The sequence below is a fragment of the Notolabrus celidotus genome, chromosome 19, assembly GCF_009762535.1.
Source record: "Notolabrus celidotus isolate fNotCel1 chromosome 19, fNotCel1.pri, whole genome shotgun sequence".
Classification (NCBI taxonomy): domain Eukaryota; kingdom Metazoa; phylum Chordata; class Actinopteri; order Labriformes; family Labridae; genus Notolabrus; species Notolabrus celidotus.
Genome location: NC_048290.1, coordinates 16717407 through 16744660, shown reverse-complemented (window position 1 = coordinate 16744660; position 27254 = coordinate 16717407). Strand labels below are relative to the sequence as shown.

Here is a 27254-nt window from a genome sequence, read left to right as displayed (position 1 = left end):
ACTAAATAAAGCAACCTGAGACAGACAGATACAGGTCAAGAAGGGCAAAATAAAAGGGTGTACAAGATTACAAAATAATGCACTTTATTAAATTATAACTCCTTTGTTAAGATATTTTACTCTACAGTAAGAACTTGCTAATGCACAACCTTACAATGCATGCATTATGTCCTGCTACAAGCTAAGTAGTTGAAAGTGCTTCATCTTCAGAGGTCCTCCTCTGGGATCTTTTTTACCTGACGTCTCTGTTTTTCATCCCTCAGAAGAAGCAGCAGCTGACAGACGGACAGACTGACAGACATCTTCCTTTTATCCTCGGGCTCTGAGCCCATTAACCCATATTTGCAGCTTTATCTGTAATTCCTCTTCCACTCTCTGAATCACAAACGTCTCACAACCTCAGAATTAGCCTCCCATTCTGCAGCAGGGCCATTACAGTGGTAAGAACATTCACGGCACATTTTAGTCATCAAGCTGACACAAGCTGTCCAATGATTCATACCGTTCATTATTCATGACAATTCCATTTGTAATTTTCAGAAGAGGGTTTCTCACAGCGAACAAAGGGAGAGAGCAGCGGCTCTGTTTCCTTCTGCCTCCTCAGTGATGTTACATTTCACTGAAGTATTGCCAGCAGAGATCGATCCATTGATTCTGGCTGTCTGCACAACTTTCCTGGAGGAACAAACAGGTGAAAACAGTCAGAGTAACCTTGGACAGAGACGCTGTCTGCTGAAAGTATCTGTGGAGGAATCTGCCAAGGGCGATGCAGGATACTGCATTCATGGATATCTCTATATTTCCAAACAGTGACCTTTGGGACTGAAGCCAACACAGACGGGTGAAGGAATGCAGTACCTAAACTGGCCACTTGAGGCTGGATCAAAAAGTGAGTCATTATAGAGCCCCTAGTTTAAACAACCAGTTTTGGAGAAGAACTAGTCTCACTTATCTGCTTATACAGAGTTTGTAAAACCCGGTTTGTAAAATATAAGGTGTTAAAAAGTGTTATTTTCACTTGTGAGAGGTCTTAAATTTTAGCTGCCACTTCCAGAGATATATGATTTAATACTTCATCAAACATATACTGTCTAATAAACGTTTTTCAAATAGTTTGTGTATTTTCTGGTTCACAAGATGACTGACAGCAATAACTCAAGACTTCTATATTTGCCGGATGCTGGAGCACGACACATCAATCTCAACAGAGCAGATGGAGCGGGACAGGAAGTCAGACACCAAAACAAAATGAAAACATCCGGTTAATTTTCAGAATGAAACACTCTGTGTTATCACCAGATTGTATTTCACTTAACTACAACAACAAACCGTCATGATGAGCGGAGCCAGGCCTGGAGTCAACAGGTCAGAGGTTTTCAGAGGACCAGAAAGACAACATGGATGAAGAGAGGAGGAGGAGAATCCTTGATTCAGTAATTGCCGTGAGAAAACCTCGGTCACATGACTCCAGCTGTCCGGCGATCCAGCTCCATGCTGCGTTCTGAAAACACAACCGGTGTGTTGATGGACGAGAGAGCACGGAGCCGGACCGCAGCAGATCGGACATGGACCGGACACGGATCTGGTGGAAGTCCCAGGTTAGTTTAAAGATTGTTTTACTCATGGACTCCTGACATCTGCGAGATAATTTTATGAGCTTAGCGTCCACACATCATGCACCTTTCTGTGTTCATATCACTGAATCATGCAAAGGGACATTTCTGTAGAACTAACAGAATGGTATCCTGCTCACTCGACTTATACCTGTAACATTTACACATCAGATTTACATCAGCTGGTAGGAATAAATCTAGATAAGGTTGGAGAGAAATTGATCCTTTTGCATCCACATATTTAGCACATCTGGATAATTTCACAAGTTTAATTATGTGTGAAAGAAGCTTTACTTAAGACGTTTATGTTGCTAAGCTGCTGCCACAAAAACCACCACAAATAAGATCTAAGACGGGAATAGAAGAAGTGCTAATAAGATTGCATATTTCCCTGAAAACAAGCTAGCAACATGCATAGACTGATCAGCTCTTTAACTCATCTGTTTTCCAAACTATTGCTCCTCTTTAGCTCCACTTTCTTTTCCAGTCACTTCTGGGTCCAGGAATCCAAGATGGCGAGGACCAAAACAACTGACTACATCCATCTTTCATCATTTCTTCTTTTCTTTTTCCCTTATTCTGTTATTTTATGTTGCCAGCGTTTATATAAAACAGGTCATAATGTACCTCACTGTACACAATTAGACACAATGAACAGCACCGAGTTCCACCTGCTCATTTCTGCTGGAGCACAGCAAGGACATTAACTTCCTCCTCGCTGTGCACACTCTCAGCCAGCTGGTCCCTGAGAGGCCGAGTCTCCAGTCTTGGCTCCGTCCTCGCTGGCACCATCCCAAACAAATTTGTCAATTTATTTTGCAGCCTTGCTTCCTGGCCTCCTCCTATCTTCCTGTCATAATGGAGTTTTTTTGTTTTGTTTTCCCCTCATGGAAACAGTCCCTCCTCTTATTAAACCCTGCAGGGTTTCTCCGTGCCACCCACTCTCTCTATATGTTTTCTTTCTCTGCTCTCCAACTTTCTTTTCTTGTCTCCTCTTCTTTAGTGTAAATAAAGTGGATATGAAGCCTCAACTTTCTTTTCCTCCTCCCCTCAGGGACTCGACGGCAGAGCTGAAAATCCCCACAGAGCTGCTTCCACTGTGATTATGATGATAATGCTGAATTTATTACATGATGTTTTCAAAGTGTGCCCATAGCTGCATGTTACATTTCCTCTTGTGATATAGATATCTGCTTATTTTTCAGCACTCTCTGAGGGATTCAAAACATTTTCTCAAACCGACTTTAAAATAATAATTCATAATTATTAGGGGTGTAATGATTCATCTACTACATCGATGTATCGATTTATATTCCTATGATTCGACTACATCAATCTGTGCTCGGCAAGTTGGCCTTCCGGACAACATATCGATCTAACATTGTTTTAAAAGGTTTCTGTGATGTCTTCAGTATTAAACTACAATGTTGAAAACAATTAAAATAAATAAAAAACATTGAATGAGAAGGTGTGTCCAAACTTTTGACTGGTAGTGTAAATAAAATCTATTATTATTATTATTATTATTATTATTATTATTATTATTATTATTATTATTATTATTATTATTATTATCTCATATTATTCCAGGAATGAGCAGAAATTATTTTAATTGCTGAAACTTCTTCTGTTGGAGGTCAAAGGTTCATAATGAGGCATGAAACCAGAATTAATTCATTTTCACGGGGCGTTAGTGGCGGCCACCGTAGTAATGGATTGTGATTGGTCCTGCAGACGACGTGTGAAAGTCAAAGCTGTCGCTAAGTTTTCAAGGAGAGAGGAGGAAAGCTGCAAACATCTGCAGAGGACGGTGACGCTCTCGGTGTTTGAAAAAGCAGCATTCAATGTGTTTGGCAGCATCCTCTGTGAAAAATGTCCCAGACTCTTTCTCAACTTGTTTTGCTAAGTGCTCAATTTCTTCTGTCGAACACTAGCTTACCAAACTGCACTACAAACATGATGCCTCACAGTTTGAGTGAAGATGATGCTGAGGCTGAGGTTTTAGTTTTTTGGCTTCATCGTCTTCAGCCAGATTTATTTCAGCAAGAGATTACGGCCAAAAATGCAGCAGAGTCGAGGCTGAGCCAGCAGGAAACACAGCTCTGTGTCGATATATCAAACAGGAAGGAGTTTATTTCTCCAACTGACGACGTTTAGCATTAATATTGAGAAGAATCGAACATGTAATGTGGTGAAAAATTATAGAAGAAGACATAATCCAGGAAAAGGAGAAAATTACAGCAGTGCATCCTTCCAGGTTAAAGCGTAGGAGTCGTGGTAAGGAGGGATGAGTAGGGGTTGAGGTTGCTGTAGCTGATTCTCAAACAAAACGTCAGTCTTGCTTGATATTCTGGGACCCGTCTAATGATCCAAAATACTGCTTTTATGCTCTTCAAGACAACGACAGTGATGGTCTCCATGAACACCAGGTCAATATTAGGCAACGTCATCGGCCTTGTCCATTGGCAACATCCATCGATTAATGTCCTTAAGGAGCATCCTGTGGCTCCTTTCCCAGCCCTACGCATAAACCAAGGTTTCAATCAATCCATTTTTATTTATATAGCTCCAAATCCCAACATATGTTATCCTCAGACTCTTTCCAAACAGAGCAGGTTTAGGTCGTACTCTATGTTCTATTATCAACAAAAGCCCCAACATCAAGACAGGATAAGATCCAGTCCCATTTTACAGACAGGACTCAGTCTGATCTCATCTTAATCCACCATGAGCAGAGAACTTTGCAGCATTTAGCAAGTTACAGTGGCAAGGACAAACTTCCTTTAACAGGCAGAAACCTCCAGAAGGACCAGACTCATGTTAGACACACATCTGCTGAGACCGTGTTGGAGAGAGGGATAGAGGGAGATGCATACGGGCCCTGTTCTATAACAGGATATGAAATCCAGCCAGGAATTTTCGCTGTGTGCTGTTAGGGGGGGCATGTCAGAAATGTTGGTTGGTGGACTGAGCCAAGAGCTGATTCCCAGCTTCAGGGCTTCCTTCCCTTATCGTGCCTGAGTAAAGTAGAAGACGGCACTGAAAGCACCATGGCAACATGCTGTGAAGGGAGGACAACTGGAATACACATTCACAACAATTAGCCATGACATGATGACCTGCTGTACAATGTGATGCAGCACGATACAGCAGCTGTACCTCAAATCATACTTTGAAGAAGCTTCTTTGTTTTCAGCTTCTGTTGACGCGACAAGAAGGTGATTGTCGTACTTTTAATTTCTAATTGTAAATTTAAGTTTTGATAATTGTTGAAGTTACAACCCAACTAGGGATGTACACAATTAATCGATTGTTAAGACATTACTCGTAACACGCATTTTTGTTTTCAATTTTCCCTCACCTTGAACGGACAACATGTGGTCTCATATTGCATTCGGCTCCGCTTTTTAAAGAGGATCAATACGCAACTTATCCAACAGACTGGTGGGAATTGCTAGTACGCTATGTTTGCAGACCAGCAACATCAGAGCCGTCTGAGCTTTTCTGCAGCTGCACTGATTATGACCCGGTTGCGCTCCTGGCTGACACCTGACTGAATACTGATACTTAAAATGTACATCCCTAACCCCAACTTAACAGTGTTGTTGGATAAAGCTGATAGTTTCCTTCCCAATAACACCAGAATGCAAAAACCATTGCAATACAATATCCATCAAAGCACACTGACTGCCGGAGCATGCATAAATTACTCTTATAACAACAAGCAGTTACGGTAGACCTTTCTCTGGTGCATTACCGCCACCTACTGGACTGGATGTCATCCAACATATAAATGTAGGAGTCATCAAATGATTCGTGCATCTCTACTCTTCAAAAAGCTGCAAGTCTGACAGAGCTGAACAAAACCACCACAGACAACTGTCACTTTAAATTTCAATGCATAGACAATGCATTGAACATCCAGTGTGCTGAAGCACACGCACACACTGCACTTCTGCTGGGTCTAGTATTTTATAGTATTTTGAAGATTTTGATAATAACAGATATTGACGTTGATGTTGCAAAAAGCTTGCGTTCTTATTTGCAACAGCCAAATTCCACCAGATCCATGTCCGGTCCATCTCTGATTCGTCACAGCACTGGATCTGATAAGTTTCTATTCTAGTCAATGTGTTAACTTCCACTGGATCCACTCCGTTGCGTTTCGGCTCCGTCTCTGATCCGGCAGGTCAGAGCCCTACGGCTCAGATACACAAGACTTCTATATTTGCCGGATGCCGGAGCACGACGCATCAATCTCAACAGAGCAGATGGAGTGGTACATGAAGTCAGGCACCAAAACAAAATGAAAACGTCCGGTTAATTTTCAGAATAAAACACTCTGTGTTATCACCAGATCGTATTTCACTTAACTACAACAACAAACCGTCATGATGAGCGGAGCCAGGCCTGAAGTCAACAGGTCAGAGGTTTTCAGTGGACTAGAAAGACAACATGGATGAGGAGAGGAGGAGGAGAATCCTTGATTCAGTAATTGCCGTGAGAAAACCTCGGTCACATGAGTCCAGCTGTCCAGCGAACCTGCTCCGTGCTGCGTCCCGAAAACGCAACCTGTGGTTGTTGACGGACAAGAGAGCACGGAGCAGATCTGATGGAAGACTTATGTAAGTCCGACCTAATACAGAATTCTTAACAAAAGCCAAAATTTCAAAATAATGCCTTGCACAAAACCTCTAAAATAGGGTTTATATAGCATGCAGCCAGTTTGATTGCAGCCTGCAGCTCCTGTCCTGCATGTCCTTCCCCCACTTTCTCACCCAGTGTTTTGCTCAATGCGTCATCCTATCCTCTCTAAATAAAGGCGTAAAAGCCCCAAAAATGTAACAAAATAAAAGGATTTCTAAAAATATCCCAAACTTTTTAGGGCGAGCTGCATGAGTGAACGTTAACGCTTAATTTCATGCATACTCTTTGTTCATGCGTGTATACTTCATGATATAAAAGACTAAATCTGTCATGGTGGTACCAGAAGACCCTGTGATCACCGCTGTCTTCTCTGTCCTCACTCTGTGGTGCTAAATGCAGGCTGCAAACCCATCTTTACAAAAATCCACCTCAACACTGCATGCCAGCAATTAACACCTCACGTCTTTACAGAAGTCCACAGAATGAAAGGATCGTCTGCTGAGCATGCTTCAGGCTCCTTTTGTTTCCAGCATGCAGCACAACATGACATTATACTCTCTGCTTTTGTAGGTCTGTAATTTTAAACAAACTTCAAATGAGTGTGATTTAAATCTGACCGCAGAGCAGCAGCATCCTTTGATTTACGTTCAGATGGAACATGAAACACAGAAGAGGAGGAGGTAGAGTAGGTCTGACTTTCATGTAGGAAACTTGGTTTGAATAAAGTCTCATCTCTCGGTGAGGCTTCTTTCTTTATTATCCTTAACCTGCGTATTGTAAATAGTATGGGAAGTCAAGCTTTCAGTTATCAGGCCCCTCTCCTTTGGAATCATCTATCAGTCAGGGTCTGGGAGGCAGACACGATGAGATCAGACTCCAGATCAGAGTCCTGTCTGTAAGATGGGACTGGATCTTATCCTGCTTGATGTTCGGTCTTTGTTATTAATAGAACATGGAGTACGGTCTAGACCTGCTCTGTTTGGAAAAAGTCTTCAGATTCACGGTGCCAACACGCCGCCTGTGTGAAGCCCTCAAGGGTACAGATGGCTGTGGAAACCCAAGAAGATCAGGGTTTACCGAACCAACCCGAAGATATGATCCTCCCCCGTAACATTCAGTGGACTCCTTTAGGACCACAGCTTCATAGAATAAACAGGGGTGTCGTTCTGATGGTTTATAAGGTCGGATGGTGGTAGAAAGAGGCGGGGGGATTTATTAGACCTTTAACAGCAGTTTAAATAATGACGGAGAAACAGCTCCATAAACAGTGTTCCCAAAATGTGCTGCTTTTCTTTTATTTGACTCTGGAGATCTATTTGCATGGATCACTGTAACACACACACACACACACACACACACACACACACACACACACACACACACACACACACACACACACACACACACAGAGTTAATGTTCTATTGTTTTGTTGACATAATTGTGCGCATTTTCAATTTAAAACAAAAACTTGCATGCTCGATGAATAATTTATGTTACATCTGTGTGTGTGTGTGTGTGTGTGTGTGTGTGTGTGTGTGTGTGTGTGTGTGTGTGTGTGTGTGTGTGTGTGTGTGTGTGTGTTTGTGTGTGTGTGTTAATCCCTTCAGTTTTGCTGCTGATTTTCTTCGTCAAGCGTGAGAGAGTAATTAATCAGATCTGAAATGAGATTCTGGAATTAAAACCATGGTGTGTGTGTGTGTGTGTGTGTGTGTGTGTGTGTGTGTGTGTGTGTGTGTGTGTGTGTGTGTGTGTGTGTGTGTGTGTGTGTGTGTGTGTGTGTGTGTGTAACTAGTTTGGCCCTAATGAATTCTGACAGGCAAATTATATCAGCTTCCTCCTCATGATCGTTTCTCTGCCTGCTCCCCCTCTCGTCTTTCCCTCCTTTTTGCTCCACACGTTCATATCTCCACGTTTCTTTCTTCATCGCTCGTTATTTTGATTTGACAAACGGAGTGAAGCTCTATAATCCTGAACTCATCTGATGTTAATTCAGAGGAGACAGGATTAAAGAGCTGATCTTGTTTTTTATTGACACTGTTTATGAAATGTGAGCGTTGTGATGTTGTTCTCATTAACTCTGTCACAACATGCCGAGAATACACCGAGGATCTTACACTGTACAGCTGGACCTCTGACCTCATCACCTCCGTTTGTTGTCTCACAGGTTCAGCTCGAGGTATTGTTTTTCCTGTTTGTTTGTACCTGTTATCAGCTGTGTGTGTGTGTGTGTCGTCACCTCACACCGCTCTGCGTTCATTAAATCGATGTATTGAGCTGTGAAATGACTTTTTATTGGAGGACATTCACTTATCCATCACGACAACCACCAAATCAGAGCGTCTTCACAACAATTGGAAACAAACAAACAAACAAACAGATGAATGAACTTCTTTCCTAACTTGCCAACATTTGGAAATAACTCTCTGTGTAGAAGTTTTTTTCCAAGGAGGTTTGCAGATTGGTTGAATAGAAGTCAATATAGATTCAGATTCAAATTCAGAATACTTTATTAGTCCCAGAAGGGCATTTAAGTTTTACAGTCAACCCATCACATTAACCACTAAAAGATCATTCACAATAATAATACAAAAGACTAATATTAAAAGATTAAAAAGGTAGATCAGAGTTTGCTTTTGTTGATATTCTGTGCCATCCTCAGGCCTTCAGGTCTTCAGGTAGGCTCTTCCACAGACGTGCTGACGTAATAAAAAGCTGCCTCACCATGGCTTTTGTTCGGACTTTTGGCACCATTATAAGACCACTACCTGAAGACCTCAGGGCTCTGACAGGCTAGTCAGTTAAAGGCAAATATGATAAATGCATTACAAGAACATGAAGAGATTAAAAAACTAACTAAGATCCTGGTAGCCCATGCAGAGACTTTAAAATGGATGAAGTGTTGGCTCTGATCTGAGATATGTTCTCTTTAGGAAGACCCTGAATAGGAGAATTACAACAGTCCATCCTGAAGGTTATTAAAGCATGAATCAGTGCCTCTGCATCGGCCGTGGAGAGAAACGGTTGCACCTGGCAAAGTTCTCTAAGTGATAAAAAGCCTCTTTTGTAGCATCTCTAATATATTGCTCCAGTACCAAACCTGAGTTTTGTCCTGATTGAGCTGTAAAAAGTTCTCCACCATCCATGAATTGATATCTGAAATACAGTAAAAGAGCATCGATTGGCTCCGAGTCATCAGGGGACAGTTCAATGTAGAGCTGTGTGTCATCTGTGTAGAGTTGGAGGTTAAAAGGTAACTGAAAGTTTAAAACAACTTTATCGTCTACTTTCTGCAGGCAAAGGTAGAAATGTCTCTTTGACTTGCATGTGCGATGTGAATTCATGCCGTAAAAACACAAATTAACAGTTATATAAAAGTAAAAAAGTGGAGGACCTAAAATTGAGCCTTGGGGAACACCATAACTTAGATTAGAGTCCTGATGAGCAGAGATGAGAGGTTGCAGTGCCGAATCAGTAGAGCTTTAACAGGCAGTTGGTCAGCAGGGGGCAGGGCTTGAGGAAGAGGGAGAAATGTTTGGAGGAGGAAGAGTGACGGTGCGACAACTGAGCATGCAGAAGAGCTGTCAGTGCTGGACTTACTCCAGACCAGGAACGGGATCCTTTTCCTTCCTCTCTGTGCTTCTTTTGCAGTGTTTTGCTTTTGACCTTTTTTTGACTGGATTGACCCATTTTTGTGTTTTTGGGACATTTATTACTTTTTGGATTCTGAATTTACAGAGGATGCTTTTCTAACGGAATAAGGCTGTAGGATTAAAGCGGAAACTTTTATTTCAAAGATTATTTTTCTTCTGTTCAGACTTTTGGTGTACAATTAGGCTAACTTTTGATGCCGGTCTTCGGGGCATTTCGAAGGGGTTTAAAGGTTTCTCTTGAAGAAGATCATAGCCAAATTGTATTAATCTCAGTAAATCTCAGTAGCTTCTGAACTTGAAACAAGAACGAAGATTAATTATTGAGCAGATTGTAACAAGACCAAACAGCACAAGAGAAAGGCCTTTTTTATTCCCCTGTCTACCCGGGACTTAAAAGTCTTATTCTGGAAGACCAAGAAGCATTAAACCTGGTTTATACTTGTGCGTTGACACTACGCCGTGGTTGCAGACGCTGGCATATTCAATACATACTTGTGCGTTGGAATGTCTACATCGCTCTGCAATACTCCACCCAAAATGCCAGACGTAGCCCAGGTTTCCAGTCCAGCTATGTTCCCTGCTTATATGTGCACAGGAAACTACAACAAACTTGCAAGCGTATTACCCAAGCATGTTATGATGGAGTTGGAGCATGATGATGTATTGCATAGAAGAGAAGGACAGAAGACGTTGAGGGAACAGGGATTCCAGAAATACGATGCTACCCTGTGAACCAATCACAGGGCTTGTGATCTGCATCGTCTTGACATGTGGTTACATTTTGCAGGGGTGCACATTAAGCTTCTGCATAGATATGGACCTGCATGTAGGCTTTGGTGTAGAGCAGGGGTTCCCAAAGTGTGGGTCGGGAAACCCTGGGGGGTCGCGAGACACAAATGGGGGTCATGAGATGTCTTCCAGAATCTTCTTTTTTTGTTAAGTTATCTATAAATATGTAATATTATTATTATTATTATTATTATTATTATTATTATTATTATTTATTTATTTATTTATTTATTTATGTATTATAATAAATTTTTGTTTATTTACCTTGTTTTCTTATGTTTATCTTTCTTTTTGTTTGTACTGTTAATTATTATTATTTGTTTATTATTATTATTTTGTATTTTTTTGTTTTAATAAATTTTTTCTACTCTGTGCTGTTTTTTTATTACTTATATATAATTTGTTAACTTGTGGTGAAAAAAGAAATACTGAATAAATGCAATAAAAAAAGTTGAATGACAAAAGTTATCCAAAAATTGTAAATTTTACCCATTATAGTAAAAAATAGACAAAAATAGTAGCTAAACTTGAAATAAAACCTTGAAAATATAAAATGTAATGAGTTTTCTGCCTTTCTTTTTGCAAGATGACTCCTAAGTTTAGGGTTAGTAAACAGTTAATTATCAAAAGCATCAGTAGCAGTAGGTTAATTCATAACGGCACAGGAAACACAGACACATGTTCATATAGGTATGCTGATTTTCTGCAGACCAGCTAAATGAAGACACATTAAATCACTTTGAGGGACAGTGGGCCTTCGCGAGTCTTGGGCACCTATATTTTGGGGGTCACAGGCTGAAAAGTTTGGGAACCCCTGGTGTAGAGTCAACGCAAAAGTATAAACAAAGCTTTACCTGTCTTGACTTGTAGGTCGACACCTCAGATTTGACTCAGGACTCTACTGGAAGCATCTATGAAGGTGCTTCAACTGCAGTGATAACGTCCTAGAGTTAAGACAAATCCCAGGAGTGTAATAAAAGTATTTTGGCGTCTGAGAAGCTTCTGAACACACTCTTCACTTCCTCTGATCGGACTTCTTGGATCAGATTTCGTTGGCAGTACCTAAAGCAACACCTCTTCTTTTGACTTTATCAACCTGGATACCAACCAGAAGTTCTGCAGACTGAAATGTTCTGCATTTTCTTTTTTTCAGATGAAGTAATAAATCATATGTGACAGCCTGCAGGTTTAAAACATAACCACATTACCCTGCGTGCTTCCTTTGGCAAAACTACATTTAGTTCACATTCTGAAAAGTTGCAGCAGAAACTCTCCGAGTGTAATTGGAAACCGGCTTCTCGTTACAGTGCAATTAAAAATAAAACTGAGTCTTTCTTTTCCAAGCAGTGCGACAGTGAAACATGTCACATCGATTCACAATCCAAGAATAGCGTCTGTTTAATTTCCGTGTAGAAACTGGGCTAATTGGCTGTCGGTTAGCAAACAGAGAGCTGTCGGATCCACTCCCTGCTCAATTTTAGAAAGATTACCAAACAGTATGCTCAGACTGCGGCGAGGAGGGAAACAACGCTCACAGCTGAGGCTCTGATTCAGACTGACTGCAGTCATTCAGGGAAACTCTCAGGGGAGTGACATTTGAATACTATAAAAGGAAATTTAGAAAGTTTGAGGAAGAGGAGACTGAATGTGAAAGGTCCGCATGCGGAGAATCTTAAGGTCCATAACTGTCACAGTCTCTGTCTACCACAGTTCTCTTTACCTGTAGTCCCTGTTTTTGGTACTTTCCACCTGTTGTCACCTCTCATTTTCTGCACCGACCTGCCAATCTGCTTTCAAACAACACATCAGGCTAACTCTTCCACTTGTTTCTGTCTTGTGTCTTTGGTCTTCCTTTGTATTTTTGGGACATACACCAGGATCTATGTGTCTGTTAAGCATATTAAAGCTTTCTTGTGTACATTAAACCATTGAATTACACCAAAAACCTGTTTCTATCTGCATTTGGGTCCTTTCCCTGCTGCCTGCACCCACACCTCCAGAGTAACAGTGTTGAAATGATTGAAATATGCTTGAAGAGTCTTCGCAGCTAGGTTTACATGCACCCTAAGAATCTGAGGAGAGGGTGGTGTATTTGCTTTGTCATGCAAACATTTGATCCAATCATTCTTTCCTAGTTGAGGTAAAATAGTTTTAAGTGCTCATTTCTGTTCATCGTAGTTTGATGAGTTTCTGTTGAGGTTATCACCAGAAACAAAGTGAAACATACAGGTTTGACCTGTATGGTATGCTCTTGTTTTCTTTAAGTAATATAATACAGGAAAACTTGTACTGTATGATGGATGTACACAATCGGATAACTCAATAAACGTATATTTAAAAAATAAAATGTAAAACAGGCTCATCAGTCTTACAACCACCTTACACCGAGCACTGCGATGACAGGAGCATGCCATACCTCCATCAAAGTTTTGGAAGTTGTCTGCTTTAGTTTAATTGCTTTAAAAGTTATTTTAAATCCGCCATTATAACACTGCTTCATCCTCCAGTGTAGAAACTCTGAGTACCCTTCAATAAATTCATCCTGGGTTCATTGGTTAAACATTTGAATTGACAATCATGTGCAAATATTCATGGCTCTGTCTGTTTTCATAAAACAGGATGAATTTGTGTAATTTGCAAATCACCTTGTTAGAATTTCCAACGAGGTGAGCTCTCAGTGGGAACAGCGTATCAAACAAACGAGTGTTTTCATTATACATTTGTAATTACCAAAAGAGTCTTTGGAGATGGAAGTGAGACTCCTCTGTAAGGGCTGAAGTGGAGTGTGTGTGTCTCAAGTTCAGAGAGGATGGAGTGTAATTTAGAGCAAGAAGTTAAAAGTACAAAGACACGCGGATGACCTTACACCTTAATTGTGCAGAAATGTCCGCTCTTGTTATCCTCCTTTTCTGCAAGTTAGAGTGTACAGCCGTGTCGTGTCATGGCTGAACAGGAAGTTATTTTGTCAGGGCACAATTCATGAAGCAGATCTTTTTTTCTTTCAAGTTGGGAACCATGTGACTTCTGCTCATTAAAGGAAAACAGTATACATTATAGGGTTTAGGTTTCACGTGTAGTTGTCCAGCAAATAGAGATATCATCGGCCAAAATGTCCGATGGAAGAAATACCAAATATAAAATAACCATATTGCTCATAATTTAAGTTGGGGTTTTCCCTTTAAACTGCATGTGGAAAAGTGGACTAGTCTTTTATTCAGAGTCTACACTTTTGCATAAGCCACATGTCACGTTTACTGATTGACAGCGGCGCAGAGAAAACAGTCGGACCTGAATGCTCTAAAACAGGAGAACGCTTCTCCACTGATGAAGGATGTGCGAAATTTTGTGTAACCACAGCTCTTACTTTGACAAGTTTACAGAAGGTTATGATGCTTCATGAATAGTTTAATCAAGTTTAGCCTCGCAGCACGATGAGATATGAATATCAAAACATAATCGGTGATGGCCACCTTCCAAAACACTAAAATGGGGACGGATAGCGTGCACGTGGATTTTTCCTTTCAGCGCAGTGTGCAGAGGACATTACCAAACATACACCCGTTACTTGCATGTGGAATTCGAAGCAGAGTTGGTTGCAGAGGGGCACGGAAGACGCCGGACAGACATGGCAGGTCACTTCTGTTGGCACCGGACCAGAGGAGGCTCAGGTTAGAGTAAAAGTGCAGGGCTCACAGTATGATGGACAGAGGATGCTCTGCTGCCTTTCATTTCTACTAAAATAAATAAATTCACCATGCTGCTGTCATACGGTTGTATTAAGATAAGATAAGATAAGATAAGATACTCTTTTATTCGTCCCACAACGGGGAAATTCATAGAGTTACAGCAGCAAACAAGAAGGTGTACAGTACAAGAATATATATAGAAAAGAAATGTCCATCACAGACGACAGATTTGCCATAATTCTCCTGTCAGCCACCACCTCCACAGGGTCCAGGACCAAGCCGGCACTCTTCACCAGCCTGTCCAGTCCCGCTCTCCTGCATCCTGTCCGTCCACAGCAGGTGAAATCCTTCCAATGTGGCGTTTGTGTCCGGTGTTAGCTCTGTTAGCATGATGCTACTCTGTCAGTATTCCCATTGGAGCTGGGTTAGCTCATCCACCTTATCGTAGAGAGATCTTACATTCCCCATAACGGTGGGTGGAAGGACAGGTCGATGCCGTCTTTTCTTAGCTTGCACCTCAGTACCAGCATGACGTCCTTGCCTCCTTAACCTCAGCTCACAGGGAACATCGGGCCTAGCATGGCATTACATTGCTGGCAAATGTAAGTTATTAAGCAGATCGGGCTTTCAGAGCGGATGTCAGATTGTTGTTCTGTATGCCCGCCAAACTGACCGACATAAGAAAAGGCTACCGTAAACTATGGTACATTAAATGGTGTATGTCACACTTCTACCAGAATTTCTACCAAAAACAGCCCCTGACTCCGTCAGCTGTTAGCATTCAGGGAATAAACTGGGATTGTGGGAGTTAATTTGAAGGTTTATTCAGGACTCTATTGGGTGTGTGAACAGAAAGTGAACAGCTGCTGCGTTCTGTTTCAGCGCTCAGTTTTCATTAAAAGTGGACTGAATGAAATCCACCAATGAAGGGTGTCAGAGATGATGTGATATCTGGACTGAACATCAGATTAATTTCCTGCTTGATAAAAGAAAAATGCTAATTAGCTGCCAGACAGACAGCAGAATTGTCTCTGGTTATCAGGATCTCTGCTGCAGAATATTAAAGACTCTGCCTCTCTCTCTGCAGCGCTGCAGAGTTGTGGATACAGCACATATACGTTTCAAGACAGCGTTACTGTCCATCTTCCTCTCCTGCAGCCAGGACAGGTAACATGTGGCTGTGGTTCCAGCTCTCAGTCAGACAGCAGGCGATGAAGGCAGCTCCTGTGACTGACGGTGAGCAGGAAGCAGGTCCAGAAGACGCTCATCAATAACTCTGCTGTCAAGAGTCGAACATATGAGCTTCCATTTGTGCCAAAACCTGGCCGAGTGTACATCTATCAGGTGCTGTTATCTGCGCAGACTGACAAACAGCTTGTTGCCGCCTGTTTGCTTCGTCACTGTCACCTCATCACCCGTTTCCTTCTGTTAATTCAACTTTTAGCACCGTGAGAAGGAAATCCTGCTTTCTGATTGGTTAACACCTCTTAGTTGTAACTATTGTCAGATTTCTCTTTCTGCACACACACACACACACACACACACACACACGCACACACACACACACACACACACACGCACACCTTCCTGCAGCAGACCATCTGAGCGTGTGCTCTGTGATCCCCATTTGAAGTGTCGGGAAAGTCACTCTCAAGGTTTTGCAAGCTACCAATTATTTCTAGAGTTGAAATGAAGCAACACCGCTCTGAGAGAAATCTGTTTTGGTTGACTGAAGATACAAAGAGAAGAAGCTCGGACAGGACAAAAAAGCATTTAACGCAAAACTACAACAGTAAAATGCAAAAGGCCAAATGCTGAGAGCTCGACGACTAGTTGACTTAAGTGCACAAAATGCTGGGCTGCCGTTGGCCTAACAGTCTAACACTGGACTTCCACCAGATCCATGTCCGGTCTGTATCCGATCCGCTGCGGTCCGGCTCCGTGCTCTCTTGTCCGTCAACACCCACCGGTTGCGTTTTCGGAGTCATGTGACCGAGTTCAAAATCGGGTTCATCCTTAATAAAAATGCAAATAATTAAAAAATAATTAAATATTGATGCATTATGCCCGTAACAATGGTTTCTATATCTAAGCAGGACACCAGTGTATATTTTGGCAGCTATTTTAGATTTAGTCTTAGTCTTTAGACCAAAATGCGGGTTAGTTTTAGTCACATTTTAGTCTTTTCAGCCCTTTATAGTTTTAGTTTAGTTTTAGTCAGCGGAAACTCAAAACATTTTAGTCTTTGATTTTTGCAGAAACATCTTCACTCTTTAAATAATTCATGTAGTTGATCAGATATTGGTATCAGGGTTGTACCAAGTGTTAAAATCGTCAACATTTCACTCCTTTAACACTTTTGCTTGAGTAGTAACTTAAGTTAAATAATTCAGCCTGTCTCTGCTAAAAAGTCAAAAAAGAAAACATTCTTGATGTGACCACTGTGACTGTATTTTGATTCTCTTGATTCAAATAAAAATGCCATGAAAGGACTGTATTGCACATTTACAACATTCCTTGAATGCACCTGCAGTGACAGGCGACCTGGACGGACAGTCAGTTCACGGCACTCTGAAATGCATCTGCATCTTTTATGACAAGGAGTTAATAAAAACTTACTAAATGTGTCTGATGTTTTAACAAATTTGAATAAATCAAGCTGTAAAAGCTGAGCAAAACGGCACACATCAAATAGTCCTAAAACAGAAACAGACGTCCCCCGGTTGTGTCTTTGTCACTAACGCACACCGGGGGAAAAAATCCTCAATAAAGATGAAACAGATGCATGGAGGTGGGAGAGCTGGTTCATAACGCACACCTACTGCAGGTAGGTGACCAAGCGAACATTGCGCCCCTCAAATAATAACTCAGCCTGTCACAGGAATGCTTATGCTAACAAAATCAAAACATATGTTCGTCAGAGTTTTTATTATCAATGATGCACTTTTAGCTCGTTCTACTCTCATTTTCATCATAAAAAAATGAGTCATTGACGAACATTTATCGTCATAATTCTCGTTAACCAAATTAACACTAAAGGACAGAATAAACAGTGCAGGCTGTTTTCATGTGCAGGTAATACACAAAGGCCAAACACTGTTACTGTGTTTGTTTAATTAGAGTTATTACAGTGCACATGTGTGCAGACCAAGCGACAAACTCCGGTCTCAAACGATGAAGCCAATGCGGAAGTGATATAAACTGCAATACATCGAGAATCCGCTTGAGGCTGGCTGCAGAAACACCGGAAACCACGTAGATATGAATGGGAAAAAGACGATCTTTGCAGCATTAATAAACATGTTCACAGCCTGGTTCAAAAAACGGCTTTGCCCTACAACGCTAATCTCTCTAATGGCACACACTGTATGGGGGGTGAATTTTTTTCTAACATGACGGTTAAGAAGATATTAAGATTATGAGTTTTGCCCAAATAAGGACATGACTGACGTGACTCCCGGTCGGGAACACACAGCCATTGGCTAAGAGACTCACTACGTCACACTCTGCCTAGTTGAGTTCCGCATTTCCAATATGGCTGCTGCCGTCGATTTGCTTCAAAACAGCGCTCAGGAACAGATGGGTGACGTCACGGATACTACGTCCATATTTTATACAGTCTATGGTGCAGACACAAACAGCTGTTAAAGGTGAGCAACAGCTGATCAGTGGTGATAAACTGTCGTCATCACAAACAGATGTAGCTTCCTGTGATTTATTCCCTCTTTTCGTCTCCATAAATCACAGGAGGGAGGGACTAAGACACAAGTGCAGGATGCATGGATGGAACTTCAGCTGTGTTTGAAGGATGTTGATGGCTTGATGAAGAACGTATTGAGTCTGAGATTTTTGGATTGAAATAAAACAACACTGCAGATTCTCTTTAAAGTCATCAGGGAAGCTGATAACTCATCAGCCTCAGATGTTCCCCTCTTTTTAGTTTTAGTTTTGCATTGCTTTTTGTCTTTTGTTTTATTGTTGTTGACTGTCCTTGAGCTATAAACTCTATTGTGTCTTTCATTTGTTCTTTTTTTCTTTGTGTCTCTGCAGCAACATCAGATGAAGTGAAGATCCCAGAAAACCGTCTGACTGTCGGTTTCTTTGTTTCTCAATCGTGAACCGTGTTGACTTTCTGAGCACCAGCAGTGAGCTGGAGGGAGAATTTGTGGGATTTGAGGTCACCGCTGAGCACTTTAACCAAATGAGCTCTGCTGAGTGAGAGCTTCAGTGTGTGAGCAGCGCCGTAATGAGCTGCTGGAGCTTCAGTCCTGAAAATCACAGAGCAAACAGACGACCGGGGAGGGGGTCTGCCCGATGATAAAGATTACAGCAGATAATGTGGAAAAGGCAGCAGCTCGTCTCAGCAGCTCTCTGGGTGTGAATACAGAGCACTCAGATAGAGGGACGGCTCACTGCTGCCTCCTGCTGACCACACTGAAGATTTACCCAATGAGGAGCTGCTCACTTGCCAGGGTTAGACTTGGATACACTGGCTGTTTCCGAAACGGCCTGCTACATACTACTACATACTGTGTTTGAATTTAGTATGTAATCTGACTGTTCTAATGGATCTGGTCTACAGTATGCTGAGCCAGACATCACTGGATTTCCGGTTTCGGAAAGCGGAAGTAAACAACGGCCGAGCTGATAGAGAAACTCCTTCTTTAGCATCACTTCTGATTTAAAAAGTTTAGAGGTGAATTTAATGATGAACGTCAAAAAGGAATAAAAAGAAGAAGAAGAATGTTAGCGCTGTGCATTGTGGGAAACAGTACACGAGGGAGACTGGTCCGATGCATACTGGGAAATTATCCAGAATCAGTAGACATCCGGGTAGTTCTGGTAGATTTTGCTCTTTTTCACATACTACATACATTTTAGAATTAATTTCAAGATTTTAATGTTTGTTTTTAAGTCACTGCATGGTCTGGCACCTCAGTATATCTCTGATCTTATAAAAAAGCTACACCCCCTCCAGAGTACTGCGGTCTGCTGACCAGATGCGTCTTGTCCTGCCAAAAAGCCGACAAAAGACAAGGGGAGACCGAGCTTTTTCAGTGGTAACTCCTAAATTGTGGAATGAGCTACCTACCCAAGTTAAAATGGCCCGCACCCTGGATACTTTTAAATCATGTCTTAAAACTCACTTTTACTCCCTGGCATTTAATACAGCATGAGAGTTTAAGTTGGTCTCTGTTTGTCTTTTAATGTACTGTATTTTAAATGTTACCAATATTTATTTCTACTGTTTGTATTTGTTGTGCAGCACTTTGGGAACCTTGTTGTTTTTAAAATGTGCTATATAAATAAAATGGATTGGGTTGGATTGAATTTCGGCCAAATCAGTACACACTGCTAGTATAGTAGGTGGTTTCGAAAAACAGCCACTGTGGTGGACTCTAACCAACATTTAGTCACAGAACAATGTCAAAGAGCGCTGTTCAGAGTAATTAATGCTCATTTTCATTGTTTTGTATTCAGGTTAATTTTCTTCTTGAGTGTGAAAATGTGTAGACATTTTCAAAGATAGTTCATTCACAGCCCTCTCAAAGGAAATGGATGTCCGTAAAGGCATAAAAGAGGCAACATTTTAAAGTTAAGTTGTCTCTATGTCATCAGTTAGCTTCAGAAAATAGAGCTAAAGGCTTACTGAACATGTTTCCTTAAAAAACAACCTGAAAGGAACCCCTCAAAGTAAGTCAGGTTGACCTTATTGGATTAACTTTCACTATGGAGAAAAACGAAGAGAGGTCCCATGTGCAGAAACACAAAGATTTAATCAACAAAGAACAAAAAAGCAACGGTCAAACAAAAACCTTCTTAAATCCAAATCCATAAAAGCTAACAGAAGGGTATCACGGTGAGCAGGAGAAAGAAAAATCACAGGATGGCTTAGACTGCTATAGGCTTACACAAGACTTCCACCAGATCTGTGTCTGGTCCAAAATAATAGATTCACTAGTATAGCCCGCCATCGATCCTCAGCTAATACTGATGTTTGATAAACATCTCATCGATGTGCCGCTCATCTTATCAAACTTTTCTCTCGACTTCAGGTGAATCTAAAGTAACATCTGCTGAATCTGTCTCTTGATTAACTCACTTTTTCTGCAGCGATTGATCCGTCATAGTTTTATCAGACTCCCTCTCTGAGACTCTCCTGGAGTATTTCTCTCTGCAGCTCAAAGAAGAGAAGCAGGATTTAATGTGCCCATGCTTCCTTTTTTGTTATAAGGTTCAGTTATTAATGACTCCAGTTTTAAGAGCACTCTTTTGGTTCTGTGTAATGAATTTGAAGAACACCCACAGGCTCTTTTTCCTCTCAAGTTTGCTTCATTCGTCTATGTTTTTGGGAGGCAGGGCATTAAGTACCAGTTTTCTTGTTAATAAATGGTTTTATTATAATAACACGTCTCGTTTCATGCTGCTCTCTTTACCCAAATGAGCCGTCTGACCACAGTAAGAGGCATCGAGTAAAGTATTTCCAAAATACAAACAAATTCATTTGTCTTCACCTTGTTCTCTACGTTTACTTCATTAAGACTAAAACAGTATCTATGGCTTTGGTTTCTTAAGTTCTGCTCTATTTCAGGTTTCTAAAACTACACAACACAAAATAAGTACAGTTTTTTTACCCCAATTCTACCAACTGCAGCTTTAAATAGCAAAAGAAGAAGAAAACATTAGCAACAGTTGCAGCGATTCTCTCTGTTTCTGAATCTCACACTACTACACACGTATTTCCGGAGACTGAGCATGGCTGTAAAATGTAAACACACGCCACGCCACGTCACAGAAACACCGACGTAAAGATTGAGACAGACGCTGTCAGTGCCCGCTACTAGCAGCACCTCGTCCTGCTGCTGGTTAACATGACTGCCACACAAATGGGCTGTTAATGAGACAGGTGTGTATGTGTGGACAACAAGGGTCTCCAGTCTAAGTCAAGGACTAGAAAGTTTGGGAACTTCTGCTGAAAATTGGTGCATGGAAGGATCTTCCAAGTTTTTAAGCCCCAAGTTTTTGCAGGGAAATTCAGAGACTGTAACAACAGGAAGTACCTCTTGGTTTGCAAAGTGAAGCCGATACAGAGGAGTCTATGCAAGCATGATTTTTAGTTACCAGCATGGGGAGACTGCACTGGTTGAGAGAGGAAGGCACAGCCCCGATGTCCTCCCTAAGCCCTGAACCCTGAGCCCTTATTGACTTAACTTCATTTACCCTCCATGCTAACAGGCTTCCCCTGGAATCCCATGTTTAAAGTCACAATGCTATGAACTCTTGGTAATTCCCTTATGCTAAGTCTGCAAAAATGGCCACTTATAGAAAGGGGGCATAAAGGGCTCAAAAAGTCTGAGAGTAATCCCTCTCACACTTGATGATTTGACAGTGGGACAACCCGAAGCCCTCACGGACTGAGCGCCACGCCGACGTTGAGACTGGGCCGAAGTCCAGCAATGGCAGTCAGAAAGAGAAAACAAGTCCTGTCCACACCCGGCTCTCTTACCTAGTGCCTGGCTGCGTTGAACACTTGATTGTGATTGGTCAAAAAGCGATAACAGTGATTAATATCAACATATCAAATCAGTTTGCAGAAATAAGTTATTTATTTCTCTTTACTGGCACTGAAGACGCAGCTTCCTTGGTGACAAACAGCGTGATGTTCACTCTGTAAACTCAGGTAAAAAAACAAGATGGAGGCGGACAAAATGTCAGAGTTAAGGCCCCGGCCCAATGGCCGACACCCCTCTGCCTTGATCCACTTATTGAACTGGTCTGCAGAGAAGCAGCCCAGACTCTGCTGAAGCATTGACACAAACTCTTCCACAGACATTCATGCCTCCCTCCTGACTTCAGCTGCTCTCTGATATTTCCTTGTGTGCCACACTGAGGTTGACATTTGTGACTGACAACATCTCCAAAGTTGTTCAGACATTTCTAGTGCTCCCAGACAACCGCGGGGCACCAGGAGTGCTGTGATTCTGCAAAAGTGTATTACTTTGGTGTGATTCTTTTTTTGCATTAGCTGTCAAAAGTCTCATCCCTCTCCTCCTGAAGACACACGATCAGTCTGTAAGTGTTTGCACGCTAAAGAGAGTCCCAACATTACATCTACAGAATTTAGCAGAAGTATATCTGAGCATATGCATACAGATGTTTGCATTTAGCTCAAAGCGAAGTCTCTGAAGCTTAAAGCATGGCTGTAGGCTCTCTGTCTGCAGACAGAAATGAACATATTTTGCATATGCACAAGTTAGAATACACCAGCCTTATTAAGATGCTTCCATCGTATCCTGCTGCACCTTCACTACATCTGAGTGATGCACGCAGACTCTGAGAGCTGACTGAACTCATTCTGATTAAAGATTCTGAGTAAATCACCTCAAACTTCAGAGAAAACACACCTTCATCACCCTGATAACCCTCCTCTACCCACACAACACTTCTCTTCGTGTTCCCACTCTCATTGTGTTTCCAGCAGCAGCGACTGTGACTCAAATTGCTCTGCATCCGTGGCAAGGTCAGGATTTATATATAGAAAGTTGTGTCCAGTCCCATCTATTCACAGAATCCTCCACAACCCGCAGGTGTTTAACCGAGAGGGCTGTGGGGTCACATCTTTATATGGTACACTGTCAGGTCCTGCTCGGCGGGAACAAAATGCTGCATAAAGCTCGTATCACATCAGCTGTGATGAGTTTTTAAGTTTGTGCAGAAGCTCAAGGTCCCAGGAGAGAGAATAATACAAGAAATATGCTGCAATGAAAAGGCTAATTACTCCAAGAGTGCTCTATAATCAAGTTATCTCTTACAATAAGAGAGAGATACATCCTTTCTTTAAGTGATTAAACTCAATCTAAACTTTGAGTGCACATATTTCATATTTAATCCATAATAGTGGTGCAAGAGATCACACTTGACCCCACAACTGGTTCTGACACCTCAGTGTTCCTGCACACATCTGAAGCACTCATATGAAATGTATTATCATAGTGCAAAATGAATGAAATCCTGATTCAGAGCTGCAGAGAAAGGACGAGGCAGAGCGGTGCTTCTCTCTGAAGGCCACTGATAAAAGAGTTTGAAAACAAACTGTTCAAAGAGCAGCTGATTCGACACTACGGTGAAGTTATAGTACGGTTACATCCAACCTTATACCTGTTTCACCCAAAGACGTCCTCCTCTAAAGCAGGGGGTCCCAAACTTTTCAGCCCGGGACCCCCAAAATAAAGGTGCCAAAGACTTGTGGCCCCCACTGTCCCTCCAAGCGGTTAAATGTTGCTTCATACTTCAAAATGAGTTTACCTGCATGCACATGTGGCTGTGTTTCCTGTGCTGCTGTGAATGAACCTGCTGCTACTGCTCCTTTTATTAATTAACTCTTAGCTAACTTTAGGAGTCATGAAACTCATGAAATGTGCTTATTTGCAGGGTTTTATTTGCAGGTTTTCCATTGGTGTCTCGCGACCAGGGGCGTCGTAGTGGGGGGGGAAAGTGGGACTGACTGAGGCCCAAGTGGGGAGGGGGGCCCTTCATCGGCCTGAAATAAAATGTGTTTTCTAGTACACTTTTCTTTTGTTTTATTAAAACTGCAAGACAACTAAAATTATCTGAAAAATAAACAAGCATTCAGAATTCCTTTCGGGAAAAAAGGGGAGTCTCCGTTTACCTTTGGACCGCAGCGGTCTGTCAGCAGCAGGCAGCTCCTGGGGTGCTGAGTGGACAGTGGCTGCGGAACAGACCGTGAGCCTTGATCAATCAATGTGGCGCGATTAATAAGTTAAAAGTGCATATACAATGGGCTATTAGTGTGATTTAAACAGCTGTCTATGCATAAAAATGCTCGTCATTGTCATATTTTCACAGCATCAAGTGTGGCTGAATCTGATTGAATGTTAACTGCAGGTTTTTGCAGTTTTATTTGACTTCGTAAGGTTAGATTATACCAAATAACGCCCCCTTGTTGTTATTCAACAAGTCACTTAGCTTCAAATAATGTTGTTTAAAGAGGTGGACAGTCTAAAGGTCAATATTGTGCAGTTACATTTGGAGAAATAGTAAAAAATAATAATATTGATATTTAGCTTATATTTGAGTCAGTTAACCAGGATAGTTTTAAGCATATATTTTTGTTTAATGCAAATAAACCAGTATTACAGTAGCAATGTTATATTTTGTAGGGCTGGCTGTGGTGATTGGGCCCACTGAGAAATCTTTTTGGGGGCCCAGAATTCCTAGCAATACACCAGCTCATGACCCCCCAGGGGGCCCAGACACACACTTTGGGAACCCCTGCTCTAAAGGGCAGAGATGATCAAGTCCTTCATGATCATGTGAGGAGACGTGTGCAGACATGTGCGTCCTCTCACATCAAACAGGATCATATAACGCAAAACATGCGAAACCACCACAGCTTCTGAAACAATCTGTCTCCCCAACACCAAACCTCACAGATTTCAAACAACAGGTCCATCACACGCATTGCAACCTTAATAGAGAAGGACATCACACATCCACTGACAACATGTCTCATCCCACTCATCCCACCCCCATCAGGTCGCAGATACAGGGCTCGCTTCGGGAAAAGCCTGATCCCTGCTGCTATATTGCCCTGAACAAAAGGCCTCGATGAACAGTGTGGAGTGCAGACTTTGTTTGTTCTAATGTTAATGTTGGTGTTTGCTTGCAGTGTATTTTGTGTTCTTTTTGTGATGCATATGTCTGTGGAACAGGCCGTGTATAGGATATCCCCAATAAAGTCTAAAGTGTGTTGATATTTCTACTTTATATCAAAGTTACGCTCAAGCTTTTCCATTTATTCTGCAAGTATCAGCAGGTTGATTGTTTATATTCTTATTAGTGTAACCCTCATTACGTTAAATGTATGTAGCTCTGATGCAGCTTTAAACCCCTTTTAACTCAAATACATCTCCATGTTAAATAACTGATGAGTGTAAATTAAGATTCACACTTACTTTAAAGCATAAAATAATAAATAATAATAATAAAAACACACAGTATCTTAGTTTGGGGTTTTTTAAACTTAAGAAAACAAAATAAACAGCAGGAAAAAAGGACTGGGCTTTTATAGTGTTCAGTATGTTTTTATCTGAGTGCACTTGTGTCAAGCTGGAGCTCATGAAGACCAAACATCTGTACCTCCTCTAAGTGAAATGTAAACAGCTCCTACCATGTGGAGATCATCTCATGTTTCAGTCTGCAGCAGCACAGCAATGAAGAACAGGACGCAGGAGTAGAGATCTAGAGATGTAGAGATGACCCTCCTGGACTTTCACTATTAGCTGGAGCTTCTCACGTCACGACTTCCGGTCATCTGCACGGGGAAAGATCGGAGAGTCGCGCTGCGGCAGCTGGCAATCAAAACAAACACCAACAAAGGTGCGTTCAGTTTCCACTCCAACATGGAAAAACACGCAACAAACACAGGAAAGTGTTTAACAATGTCTGCCATCCGCGTTCACCTGCGTCCTGCAGCTCCCTTCTTCTTCTTCTCTCTCTTTACTCTTACGTCAATCGGAAGTCAAAACCTAACTTTATAATTTAACCAAAAAACTTTTTAGCATTTTTAAAATAATTTAACACATATAATATCACGAAATGTACATATTTTAACACTAAATTATGAATGTATCTTAAACTACCATTTAATGCGAATTTACATCAACTGAAAATCAATCATTCAGTCATATTTAAAATTAAAAGGCAGAACCCTACAGTCATGGCCAAAAGTTTTGAGAATGACACAACTATTAATTTTCACAAAGTCTGCTGTTTCAGTTTTTATAATGGCAATTTGCATATACTCCAGAATGTTATGAGGAGTGATCCCGAGTGATTTCAGCCCTGCCACAAAAGGACCAGCTAACATAATTTCAATGACACACAGGTGTCACACACATTAACACAGGTGTGGGTGTTGATGAGGACAAGGCTGGCGATCAATCTGTCATGATTGAGTGACTGGACACTTTAAAAGGAAGATGGTGCATGACACCATTCTTCCTCATCTGTTAGCCATGGTTACCTGCAAGGAAACACGTGCAGCCATCATTGCATTGCACAAAAAGGGCCTAACAGGGAAGTTTATAGCAGCGAGTAAGATTGCACCTCAGTCAACCGTCTATCGAATTATCAAGAACTTCAAGGAGAGAGGTTCATTTGTTGCCAAACAGGCTCCAGGGCGCCCAAGAAAGTCCAGCAAGCACCAGGACCGTCTCCTGAAGGTGTTACAGCTGCGGGATCGGGCCACCACCAGTGCAGAGCTTGCTCAGGAATGGCAGCAGGCAGGTGTGAGTGCATCTGCACGCACAGTGAGGCGAAGACTTTTGGAGGAAGGCCTGGTGTCAAGGAGGGCAGCAAAGAAGCCACTTCTCTCCAGTAAAAAGATTTTGGGCCCTTGGCCAGGAAACTCCCCAGATCTTAATCCCATTGAGAACTTGTGGTCAATCCTCAAGAGGCGGGTGGACAATCAAAAACCTACAAATTCTGACAAACTCCAAGCATTGATTATGCAAGAATGGACTGCCATCAGTCAGGATTTGATCCAGAAGTTGATTGACAGCATGCCAGGGAGAATTGCAGAGGTCTTGAAAAAGAAGGGTCAACACTGCAAATATTGACTTATTGCATGAATTCTGTGTAATTCTCAATAAAAGCTTTTGATACTTATGAAATGCTTCTAATTGTATTTCATTATACCATAGAAACATCTGACAAAAACACCTAAAAACCCTGAAGCAGCAGACTTTGTGAAAATGTAATATTTGTGTCATTCTCAAAACTTTTGGCCATGACTGTACAGCGGTGTACTGGGGGGGGGGGGGGGTGATCAACCTCATGTCCAAAA

General features: G+C 41.6%; 1 long non-coding RNA gene across 1 annotated transcript; it reads right to left on the bottom strand.

Moving 5' to 3' along the window:
- Window positions 1-107: 107 nt before the first annotated feature.
- On the bottom strand, window positions 108-25911 carry LOC117831139. The gene is made up of 3 exons (XR_004634927.1): window positions 25870-25911; window positions 25578-25758; window positions 108-675 (listed from the first exon to the last, which is right to left on the bottom strand). It is a non-coding gene; the product is annotated as an uncharacterized LOC117831139 (long non-coding RNA).
- Between the last annotated feature and the right edge of the window lie 1343 nt (window positions 25912-27254).